Source organism: Eretmochelys imbricata, chromosome 14 (assembly GCF_965152235.1).
Source record: "Eretmochelys imbricata isolate rEreImb1 chromosome 14, rEreImb1.hap1, whole genome shotgun sequence".
Lineage (NCBI taxonomy): Eukaryota > Metazoa > Chordata > Testudines > Cheloniidae > Eretmochelys > Eretmochelys imbricata.
The window spans coordinates 42,354,652-42,367,043 of record NC_135585.1 but is presented as its reverse complement, the minus strand read 5'-3'; the positions used below and the strand labels follow the sequence as shown (position 1 = coordinate 42,367,043).

The window sequence follows — 12,392 nt, the reverse complement described above, 5'->3', positions numbered from 1 at the left end:
TATATGTTGCTCAAATGAATTCAGATGGAGTCACTGATCTGTGAAGGAATCTATCTGGCTCAATGAGCAAGAAAAGTTTACATCTAGTAGGGCCTGTCATAAATATAAAGGGAAGGGTAAACACCTTTAAAATCCCTCCTGGCCAGAGGAAAAGTCCTTTCACCTGTAAAGGGTTAAGAAGCTAGGATAACCTCGCTGGCACCTGACCAAAATGACCAATGAGGAGACAAGATACTTTAAAAAGCTGGAGGGAGGGAGAGACAAAGAGTCTGTCTGTGTGATGCTTTTGCCAGGGACAGAACAGGAATGGAGTCTTAGAATTAGTAAGTAATCTAGCTAGATATGCATTAGATTATGATTTCTTTAAATGGCTGAGAAATTAAGCTGTGCTGAATAGAATGGATATTCCTGTCTGTGTGTCTTTTTGTAACTTAAGGTTTTGTCTAGAGGGATTCTCTATGTTTTGAATCTAATTACCTGTAAGGTATTTACCAGAGGTGATTTTACAGAGGTGATTCTTTTTTACTGCTTCTTCTATTAAAATTCTTCTTTTCAAGAACTGATTGCTTTTTTCATTGTTCTTAAGATCCAAGGGTTTGGGTCTGTGGTCACCTATGCAAATTGGTGAGGATTTTTACCAAACCTTCCCCAGGAAGTGGGGTGCAAGGGTTTGGAGGATTTGGGCGGGGGGGAAGATGTTTCCAAACAACGCTTTCCTAATAAAATACACCCGGATAAACGTTTGGTGGTGGCAGTAGAAGTCCAAGGGCAAAGGGTAAAATAGTCTGTACCTTGGGGAAGTTTTAACCTAAGCTGGTAAAAGTAAGCTTAGGAGGTTTTCATGCAGGTCCCCACACCTGTACCCTAGAGTTCAGAGTGGGGAAGGAACCTTGACAGGGCCCTAGCTCATGCTAATGGGAACTGCTTTGGGGAATGTGAGGACATACTAAGTTTTGGGATGATGACATTCCCATTCATGGCTAAAGCTGATACTTGCTACTGCCTTAATTGGAAACCTTACTGTCTTGCGCTCTACACTCCACATGGTGACATTTGAGATTTCAGATAAGTGTTTCATCTATTTCTCTGCTCTCTCTGAGTTGGGAAAATGCCACGTTTTACTTGGCACTGGCCTCAGATCCCTGTGGGTGGAATTAGCTGGTTCAAATATTTTCTCTCTCCTTGATGTCCTGGATTCCCAAAAGCTCCATAAGTTTATATCTGGGAAGATTGTACTGGACTTCCCATTCTTGTACTATATGCCATCTTGCCATGGATAGAAGGGGCGTAAGGATGTGCCTATACTGCAATGTAAGCCTAGGGTCTGCGGGACTTCAACCCGTTGGCTCGGTGGGTGTAAACCTGGGCTTGAGCGTCCACACTGCATATTAAGCTAAGGTTCAGAATTTCTGGACCCGGGCCTCACGCCAGTGCTCAGGCATCTGTGCTGCACTACGCAAACCTAAGTCAAACCAGCCTGTGCCAGGTTTCCTAGCATCCTCCCCAGCGGTAGCCGTTCTAGCCCTTTGTGATGCCCTGTGGGAAAACTTGACTGTCCATCCCGTGGCACTTTGTCGGAAGCTGTTGCATCCTGCCAAGGCATCCGGCCGAGTTGTCTTTTGAGTCTACACGTGCCCGACGGCTGGAGCCAGCAACAGGGAGGAGTCAGCGTTTGAAGCACTTGTCTTGCTTGTGCTTTCACTCCTGTTTCAGGTAACGGGCAGAGAGTCCATGAAGTGCTGGTGGACGTTTCGGGGGCATTTTCTGACCTGCTGAAGAAGGCACCTGTCGGAGGAGGAGGGGGGGTGAAACAGACCTGTCAGACTCAAACTGGCTGATGGTGCTCACGGCTCTCGGGAGAGCTGCTGATGCCCCCTGTGTAGACTGGCGCTTCTGGAGCAGGGCCACGAGCACAGACCAGTGGGACCCCATAGTCGTGAGGATCTGGGATGACTAGAATTTGCTCATGAGGAAAGCTAGATTTCTGGAGCCTTGTGAGCAGCTTGCCCAGACCCTTCAGCACCATGACATATATGCGAAGGAAGCCATTCCTGTTCAAAAGTGGGTTTCTACACCCCAGAGTCCTACAGGTCCGTTGCTAACCAGTTTGGGGTTGGAAAGTTGACTGGACGGTAAACTGGTGGCCGAGGTTTCTGAGGCGATCAGGTGTGTGGTTTATCCAAAGGTGGGGGCATAAACTGCAGGCTTGGAGAGAATGGGGTTTCCCCACTGCACTGGGCCACTGATGGGACTCATGAGCCCATTGCTTACCCTCCTCAAGGAGCAGGAGTACCTACACTGCAAAGGGTACTACTCCATGGGCATGCAGGCCCCTGGGGACCACAGAGGCCAATTTATGGACGTCAACGTGGGCTGCACGGGAAAAGTTCATGATGCCAGGGTTTTCCGCCAGCCAGGCGTCTACCTTCATGGACAGGCCGAAACACTATTCCAAATGACAATGTCATAAATGGAGTCACTGTTCCCACGGTTATTCTAGGGGATCCCATGTACCCCCTTTTGCCTGGACTTATGAAACAGGATCCTGATCACAGAGGCCCTGGTAAAGAAGGTTTAATTACATTTTCAGTAGGTGTAGAATGGCGGTTGAATGTGCGTTTGTCAGACTGAAATCCTCGAGCCTGAGTCTGAGTTTGGGCTTACTTTGCAGTGTAGACATTCCCTAAGACCCAGTGCATCAGACCCTAAACAGATTAATGGCTAACAAAGTAAAATAAATGATGTGAATGATTTTTCTTGACACAACCTCTTTGCTACAGCAGCAGCAACAAACAACAAAACCAATGTCAAGTAAAAAAAACAGCAGTTAGGCATGGAGGAAATGCTAGTCATGATATATTTGACAAGTGCCAGCATCTTTCATCCTGAAGCACATGGGGTAAAATTTCCAAAAGTGCCTAGCTGACTTAGAAGCATAATCACATTGACTTTCAATGAGACACAGATTCCCCAGTCCTTAGGGCCTTCTGAAAGGGGAATGCAGGCTCTGAGGTCACTTGGGCGCTTTTGAAAATTCTACCCATTGAGTAGTACTTGAATTCTTAGGACTCCGATTCAAATTAATACATAGGAACTAATTGAAGGCATGACAGTAGTTGAACCATTGAGGGTACGTCTACACGGCAGCTGAAGGTGAGCCTCCCAGCCTAGGCAGGCAGACTCGTCCTAGCAGGGCTTGTGCTAGCGTGCTAAAAATAGCTGGGTGAACATTGTAGGGTGGGGCCAAGCCTGGATGACTAGCCTGAGCCTCCGCTGAGGTGTGGGATGTTCTAATGAGCTGGACGAAACCTCGTTATGGTTGAGTTAAAAAACGTATTCTAACTGATGTGTGAACACACCCTTCTAGTCACATACCGGTCAGGATGAGTTAATCAGAAGCCCCCTCCCCCACCTAAGATAAAGAGGTGTGTGAACCTGCCCAGGAATTCGGACTGAGTGGGCAGAAGGGCTTTGCTGAGAGAGAGAGAGAGAGAGAGAGCCAGAGGGGGAAAAAAGCCAAGCAATAGCCCAGTGCGAGCCTGGAAAAAGTGGGTGTTTGGATCTAATGAGGTGGCTAACGAGACTTGGGGCAGTAAGCAAAGAAGCTGCTCCTTTTGTTCTTGGTTCCTCATGCATTCAGAGAAGTTGGACTTTGTACATTCCTTGTCAATAAATGAGATCAAAGAAAATACCAGACTCCATCAATTTCTATTTCCAATGGGGACATCCCCATGGCTCCAAACTTTGCCTTGCCACTCTGGTCAAAAAGGGGTAATGATACACAGTCTTTAACCGGAATGGGGATACACATTGTGTGTGGGGCGGTTTCAACGCTAATGTCCTCAGCCTCTACTCAGGGTTGTCTTGTTTTTGCAGCAGAAGAGCTGAGAGTCTCTGTCTGGTCCCTAGAGAAAAACAACCTGCTGCTTAGAGTAATAGGAATTATCGTCATTACATATGATTACTCTGGCTATTCTTGTTAGCCATACAAACGTCCAGTCCCGCTTTCATGATTAAGTCTAATCACACATCGTAGGAAAAGGTATTTATTGGTTCAGAATTTGCCATCTTTTAATTTTATTGTATGTCCCTTTGACGTTTCTTGTGGGTGCCTGGGGTTGTGCGGTACCCACTGCCACCTGCCCTTAGCGTGGGGAAGCCAAGTCTATGCCTGCCGGGGGTCAGCTCCCCAAATCCACTGGTCATGGGTGACACAAGCACTCCCTTCTAGTCCTCTGCAGGCCCCGCTGTTACTGTACAGGTTAGCGACAGGCTCACTCCAACACCCGAGCCAGGTCCACCTCAGATCATGGCTCTGATTGACACACAGCACTAAGATATGGTTACAGTCAAAAGAAGTCTGACGTTATTTACCGAACCACAGAGAGTCAAGTAGCAGCAAGTAAAAGTATTGGGAACAAATGGTTACATATAAAACAAAATCATACCCTGAGTTCTGGAGCCCAGACTTGATTAACAGGAGACTCTCACGTCTTGCAGAATATTGCTCACCCCAAAATGCTTGCAGAGCATTACAGCTAGCCTTGGCCATGACCCAGGTTTCCTGAAGCAAATACACTGTCAGTTGCCTCCCAAGTGAAGGATTTAGTGTTTTTCTTTGCCTAGTATAGATACATAACTCCTTAAATATTATCCGTACATACATTTTGCAGTGATTATGATGACCAGTGGGCAGCTGGCTCTTCGTAATCTCACATGTCACCCTTTGGTATTATGCAGATATCCAACCCAATGGATCCCTGTAAAAACCTATCCCCCTGACCCTTTGCTCTCTGCCACTTGGCACCAAAGGGGTTCCTGTGTCACAGTCCCCTTGTTCTTGTGTTATGAGACAGGGAGAACAGAAGGGCCTACTCTACTGCCTCTAGACCATTAATTATTTTATACACTTAAGTCTCCTCTGACCTATTGCTCCTCTGACCCAGATGTTAGTGATCTGAGATTCACCACTTCTTGTGGTGCATCCCCCCCAATTCTGAAGCTGGCCTGCGCCGACATCTACCTGAACAAGGTGGAGATATTTGTGGTGGTCGTGTTGGTGGTCATGGCCCCTGGCCTGCTGATCCTTGTGTCTTATGCCCACATCATCCTCAAGATGTCTTCTGCTGAGGGAAGGCGCAAAGCCTTCTCCACCTGCTCCTCACACCTCACGGGTGGTGACTGTATTCTATGGATCCATAAGTGTTATCAATTTCTGACCCAAGTCAAGTTATGGAGGGGGCAGAGACAAGCCATTCGGCCTGGTGTACATTGTCCTCACGCCCATGCTGAACCCCGTTATCTACAGCCTGAGGAACAAAGAGGTGCAGGCGGCCTTGAGGAGAATGTTGGGGAGAAAAAAGTGTGCTACCGTCCAGTATCCTTGCTGATGGTACCTTGCGCTGTAGAGCGCTGAGTTCTTTTCACAACTCCCACAATTTGGGCAAGTCATTTTGGGTGAATACAGTTTCAAGGTGCTACCGTAATAAAACTGACACAACCTCTTGACCCTGACTGTGCCTGCCGGGGGTCAACGCCCCATCTCCACCGACCAAGGGCAACACATGCACTCCCCCTAGGCCTATGCAGGCCCCACTGTCACTCTGCAGGTTAGTGATAGACACTCTCCAACCCCCGAGCATCTCCCTGGAGCATCCAGCCCCTTGTCCACTGGACACTTGCAGTAGTCACAGATTGGCTGCTCCCAAAGGATCAGTGAAGCCCAGGTTATCAGCTCTACCTTAGAGCACCGCTCCGCTTAACACACAGCACTTAGATACGTTTATAGTTTAAACAAGTAGATGTTAATTGAACAAAGCACAGAGATCCAAATAGCAGAAAATAGAAGTATTGGAAACAAAGGGTTATATACATAACATACATTCTAGAGCCTAGACTTAATTCCCAAGATACTCTTGTGTCTTGTAGAGTATTTCTCACCCTGAATCCTTGCAGCGCTTTACAGTCAGGCTGGCTGGGACCCTGCTTTCATGAAACAAATGCGCGGTCACTTTTTCTCCCAGGGGAAGGACTCAGTGAGTTTCTTTGCACTCCCTGATACACCAGACCAATCCTTTGATCTTATTCACAAACAGGACACCCCCTCCACTCTTTGTTTCACCCTGCAGATTTACTTTATCGATTCTGCACTCTCTCAATTTGCATCTTGCTCAGTATGCAAATAGGCCTACACCGAGAGGCGTACAATACACATTGCCTGCCTGTCCAGACAGGGAGATAAGGGTCTGCTCAGGGAACCCAGAACCATAAGCCACTGTGTCACCCCTCCGCTTTAGCAAGAGTGAGCTTTGATGGAGGTTAGACTGTGTATTGCTCCCTCCCACATCCATCTGCCTGCTTCATAGTAAACGCCTCAAGATTCTGCCAATCTTAACTTTGCCTTGCAGGTAGCCATCACTGACCTCCAGTTCCTGCGTTCCCCAAAGACATATCTCTGCAGTGTCTAGTCCCTGTCACTGCACACTCAGAAATTATTGAGTTCACTGATTCCAAAGAGTTTACTGTTAGTTTAGCTGAAGACTCACACTTCACTTCAAGATCACAGCACTGAATTGGTTTATAGTAAAACTAAGGATAAGTTTATTAACAAAGAACAGAAATGTAAATGATACTAAGCAAGAGAAAAAGATACAGGTCTGGTTACAAACAAACCAAACCAAACCATGCTTTCTAGTGACTAAAACTTAAATCTTAATAAGTTACAATCTTTGCCTAAGCAGTTTTCTCACTCACATCAAATTACCAGCATCTTTAGCCCTCCAGGCCAGGGATCCAACTTCCACAGAATCAGAGGGTGTTGTTATCTTTGTCCCCAAATTGAGGGATAACTAGAATGGCTTTTTGCTCCTGCTTGTATTTTGCAAAGTCCATTGTCTGTCTCACAAGTTAGAAAGATTTCCTTGAGGTGCAGACTCGGACCCCCAGCGTGCTCACTACATTGTTTCCTCCATCACTTATTAGCTTGATTGCTTTGTTTACCTTATATGGAAATGTCCTTTTATTGTCCTCTCCCTGTAATTAAGCCAATCAGACAGGTACATGCATATTCCTTTGTCTAGGGCAGACCTGGATTCTGTACGGCCTCCAAATGCCATTTTAAGAACATATTTCCCGCACGTACACATAACTTGCTGTACACAACCCGTACACACAGAACACAAGGATTTTCGGGAGCAGCGTCACCATTTTGCATACGATACCTAACGTGACACCGCTTAGATACACATGACGACAACAGTGTGTTGGGTGTAGTGAGTGTGTCAGGCCTGTTGCGAGTTACAGTCTAGAGGGCCCTTTGCTAACTCAGGGGCTCTTAAGGTCACAGTTACCCCCTGCCTGGTAGGAACACCTCTGACCCACATGACCTGCCTTAAGGCCAAGACCTTAAAGACTTTGTTTTGAGTATGGACACACGACTCCTTCAATATTATCCACACCTACATTTCACACCGATTAGGATGCCTAGTGGGCTGCCGGCTCTTGGTAGAGACCTCACATGCCACCATTGAGTGAAGAGTTATGCAGATATCCAACTCAGGGGCTTCCCGTAAAACCCTAGGCAATGCTTCTGCCGCTTGGCACCATGGGATTCCTGGCTCACACCTCCCCCACTCTCACTGAGGCAGTAGGGTTAGCCACTGGCTAATCCACATGCGTTGGCTCAGAACCCTCGTGCCTGGACAGTGCTTCTGTCACACATTTTCCTTGCCCTTCACATGTGCAGTTTCCATACCGTACTCATGAATGTCTGGACTCCAGCGTTGCAGTCTGGAGCTGGTACCTTCTCTTCCGTGAAGCCCTGCCAGTGGAGAATGGTCTGTTAGGACTCTGAACTTCCTGGGCAGTAGCTATAGCCTTAGTTGCCCCACAACTGCATATTTCCTTTTGATGACTGAGTAATTTTGTTCAGTGATGGGTCAGTTGTTTACTTAAAAAAAGCAATAGGACGCTTCTTATTGCCCTTGCCTGCTTGCATCAGTGCGGCTCCCAGGCCTGTACTTGATGAATCTGTGCAGAGTTCAAACATTTTATCGAAATTTGGACCGGCTAGAGCCAGTGTCACTGACAGAAGTCTTTTCACTTGAGCAAAGCCCTCCTGACAAGCTGTAGTCAAAACCACCTTGGCAGGCTGTGTCTTTTTGCAGACGTCTGTCATCATAGTCGCAATGTTGCTGAAACCTTCCACGAGTCTTTGGTAATAATTCGGCAAGCCTCTAAAAGACTGAATTTGCTTTTTGGTTCAGGGTACAGGCCAGTTAACAATGGAGTCCACTTGTAAGGGTTTCTGGCAAATCTGGCCCTGTCCTGCCAATGGCCTGGATAAGGGACTTTCGCCCCATCTTGCATTTTGACACTTTTACTGTGAGACCGGCACCTTTGGGTATGTCTATACAGCAATTAGACACCCGCAGCTGGCCCATGCCAGCCGACTCGGGCTTGTGAGGCTGTTTCATTGCAGTGTAGACTTCCAGGCTCAGGCTAGAACACAGGCTCTAGGACCCGGCAAGATTGGAGGGTCCCAGAGCTTGGACTCCAGCCCGAGCCCAGAAGTCTACACTGCAATGAAACAGCCCCACAAGCTGAGCCCTGCGAGTCTGAGTCAGCTGGCATGGGCCAGCCGTGGGTTTTTCTTTGCAGTGGACAAACCCTTTGAGTCTCTTCAGCACAATTTCTCTGTGAGCCTTATGCCCTGCCCATGCATTTCTGAAGATTGCAATATCATCAACGGAGGCCAAGTAAACGTGGTTTAGAACAGAACAGGGACTTGATTCATTTTAGGCTAGTTACAAAATGTTCCGAGCCTTGTGGCTTTTGGAACTGATGCACTTCCTCACGAGCCCTGTCATGAAACTGAGCTGGAAACTTTATCAAATATTTGAGCCCTCACTGCTTGGCAGGTTCCCTTGCTCTTCTGAAAGCTGATCTCTGTTCAGCCACGTCTTTCTCAAAACCTTGCAAAATCATTCTTTCATTTTGTGGCATCCCCCAAAGCTGCTCTCCCCACTCCCCCCGCCCCCCGCCCCCCAAGAGCTGGCTGCATTATTATTTTTCTTTTACAGTAAATCTGAGAAATTTGACAATCAGTGGGTGAGGTCTGGCAAGCCAGGGTCTGCTGAGCTCTTTCTAAACCAAATTTAAAATCATCCAGCATTACTCAGCAGGTCTGACTGGACTCGGTACAAGTGCATGTCCACTTGGGGACCCGTGACCTGCGGTGATAACAGTGACCCAAAACAGCCTTCTTAAAACAGTGTTGTTTAATCTTAACAGTAGGAACACAGCACAGCAAGAGACAAGGCAGGCTATGCTTCCTTGAAGAACCCCCCAGCCTCTGGAGGTCAGGAGGCAATTGCACCCTCTAAACCATCTCAACAAACCAGGCTCTCCTCTATTCAGGAGGGATGCAGTCCTGGGAAAGCTGGGCTAGCAGGCCCACCATGGGTGGGCAGAGGTAGCATGTCACAGTTAATTGTCCTTGGTGTTTGCAGAGGAGCTCTTCTCTGAGCTATTGTCCATCTTCCTAGGTCGTTTCCTGAACACCCGGCTGTTGAATTAACCCAATAGGTGCATACAAAAACATCTGTACAATATTCAGACAAGCATCATACAGTATTCACAGACTTCTACAGTGTAGCCCATAGAGCTCGCTTTAGCATTTATTTTATTCAGCAGTAATGCAAGGAACCTACAGGCCTGTATCCTGTAAGACTGGGGTTGTTAATTATTTTTTGTCAAGGTCCAAATTTCTTAGTCAAGGTATAGTCAAGGTCCAGACTTCAGAGAAACATTTTTCACACCACAGTAACAATAATAACAACAACAAGTAATTTAAAAGATTTTGAAGTCCATTCAAAAACATCTGGCAGTCCAGATTTGGCCCGCAGTCCACCTATTGACTACCCCTGACATAACATATTATAAAAGTTGTATCCCAGACTGTGTGCAGGGGGAGAGAGAGATGTAGCCCTTGGGAGGTGCCAGGATGATGGCCACTGGTGCTAATGAGAAAGGTGATGGTGATGAGGAAGATAATGGCTAACATTTCTGGTTGTTCTGCAAGGGATGGTGGGAGTATATGGATGTTCAGATGTACAGTATATATTATTTCAGTCTACCTTGCTGGGTTAGAGTGTTTGTGACCTTGCTGAATGTATTAATAAACGATTACAAAGACAGAAGGGTTCCTAAAGTGTGAGTGTTGCAACCGTGGACATCGGGGTTCCCAACTGAACAGTAACTTTAATAACACTGGGCCTGATACTGGGACAAGAACTTTCAATACCTCAGAGTGAAAACTGGGAATTCTTAAGTAATCAATATAATTAATATACGATTCATAGATCAGGCTACAACAGGCAACTCCAAATCCATCACAAGACTATTAAAATAATATTTTTCCCCCCACTTTTCAAATAAATATTTTTCTGGCCATCACCCTTCTCAGGGCTTCCTTTACCTCCTTGTTCCTCAGGCTGTAGATCAAAGGGTTCAGCATTGGAGACACCACTGAGTAGAACAGGGAAAGCAGTTTGTCGCTGCCGAGTGAGTAGCTGGATTTGGGCTTCAGATATTCACAATGCCAGACCCGAAAAACAAGGTCACCACGATGAGGTGGGAGGAGCAGGTGGAGAAAGTTTTGCTCCTGCCCGCAGCTGACGGAATAGTGAGGATAGCGTGGAGGATACGGATGTAGGATACAAGGATGAGCAGGAAGGGGACCATGATGAAGGTGGCAGAGATGGTGTAAACAGCTATTTCATTCCTGTAGGTATCCGTGCAGGCCAACTTCAGCAGCGGGGGCAGGTTGCAGAAGAAGTGGTTGATGCTAATAGGCCCACAGTAGGGCAGAGGGAATATGAAAGTTGTCTGCCCGACTCCCACCAGCACCCTGATGAGCCAGGACACACTTGAGAGCTGGAGACACACACCTCTGATCATCATGGTCGTGTAGCGCAGTGGGTGACATATGGCCGTGTAACAGTCATATGCCATGGCAGCCAGCAGGCAACACTCAGTGATCCCCAGGAAGGAGAAGAAATACATCTGTGTGGCACAGCCCAGGAAGGAAATACTCTTGTCCTCGGAGAATAAGTTCACCAGCATCTTGGGGGTAGTGGACGAAGTATAACCCATTTCCAGAAAGGACAAATTCCAAAGGAAGAAATACATGGGGGACTGAAGGGCAGGGTCCACCACCGTGATCGTGATGAGGAGGATGTTGCCCACCATGGTGATGAGGTACAACAGCAGCACCAGAAAAAAAAAGTGAAACTTGGAGCTCCAGGATGTTGGAAAAAGCCACAAAGAAGAACTGTATCACAACTGTGTGGTTCCTGCTAGCCATGTCCTACAGTTGTTTTCTATCTGTGGAGATAATAAAATCACAGAGGCATAGGACTGGAAGGGACCTCGAGAGGTCATCTAGTCCAGTCCCCTGCACTTATGGCAGGACTAAATATTATCTAGACCATCCCTGACAGGTGTTTGTCTAACCTGCTCTTAAAAATCTCCAATGATGGAGATTCCATAACTCCCTAGGCAATTTATTCCATGCTTAACCACCCTGACAGTTAGGAAGTTTTTCCTAATGTCCAGCCTAAACCACCCTTGCTGCAATTTAAGCTCATTGCTTCTTGTCCTATCCTCAGAGGTTAAGGAGAACAGTTTTCCTCCCTCCTCCTTGTAACAACCTTTTATGTCCCCTCTCTGTCTTCTCTTCTCCAGACTAAACAAACCCAATTTTTTTTAATCTTCCCTCATAGGTCATGTTTTCTAGACCGTTGATCATTTTTCTTGCTCTTCTCTGGACTTTCTCCAATTTGTCCACGTCTTTCCTGAAATGTGGCGCCCAGAACTGAACAGAATACTCCAGCTTAGGTCTAATCAGTTGGGAGTAGAGTGGAAGAATTACTTCTCATGTCTTGCTTACAACACTTCTGCTAAGACATCCTAGAATGAGGTTTGCTTTTTTTTGGAACAGTGTTACACTGTTGACTCATATTTAGCTTTTGATCCACTATGACCCCCCAGATCTCTTTCTGCAGTACTCCTTCCTAGGCAGTTATTTCCCATTTTGTATGTGTGCAACTGATTGTTCTTTCTTAAGTGGAGTACTTTGCATTTGTCATTATTGAATTTCATTCTATTTACTTCAGATCATTTCTCCAGTTTGTCCAGATCATTTTGAATTTTAATCCTATCCTCCAAAGCACTTGCAACCACTCTCATCTTGGTGTGGTCCGCAAACTTTATAAGAGTACTCTCTATACCGTTATCTAAATCACTGATGAAGATATTGAACAGAACCCAACCCAGAACCAATCCCTGTGGGACCCCACTCATTATGCACCTCCAGCATGACTGTGAACCAC

At 46.6% G+C, this 12,392-nt stretch overlaps 1 pseudogene; it reads right to left on the bottom strand.

Annotated features, from left to right (window-relative positions):
- Positions 1 to 10,429: 10,429 nt before the first annotated feature.
- LOC144274075 (olfactory receptor 10A4-like) lies at positions 10,430 to 11,365 on the bottom strand (annotated as a pseudogene).
- Between the last annotated feature and the right edge of the window lie 1,027 nt (positions 11,366 to 12,392).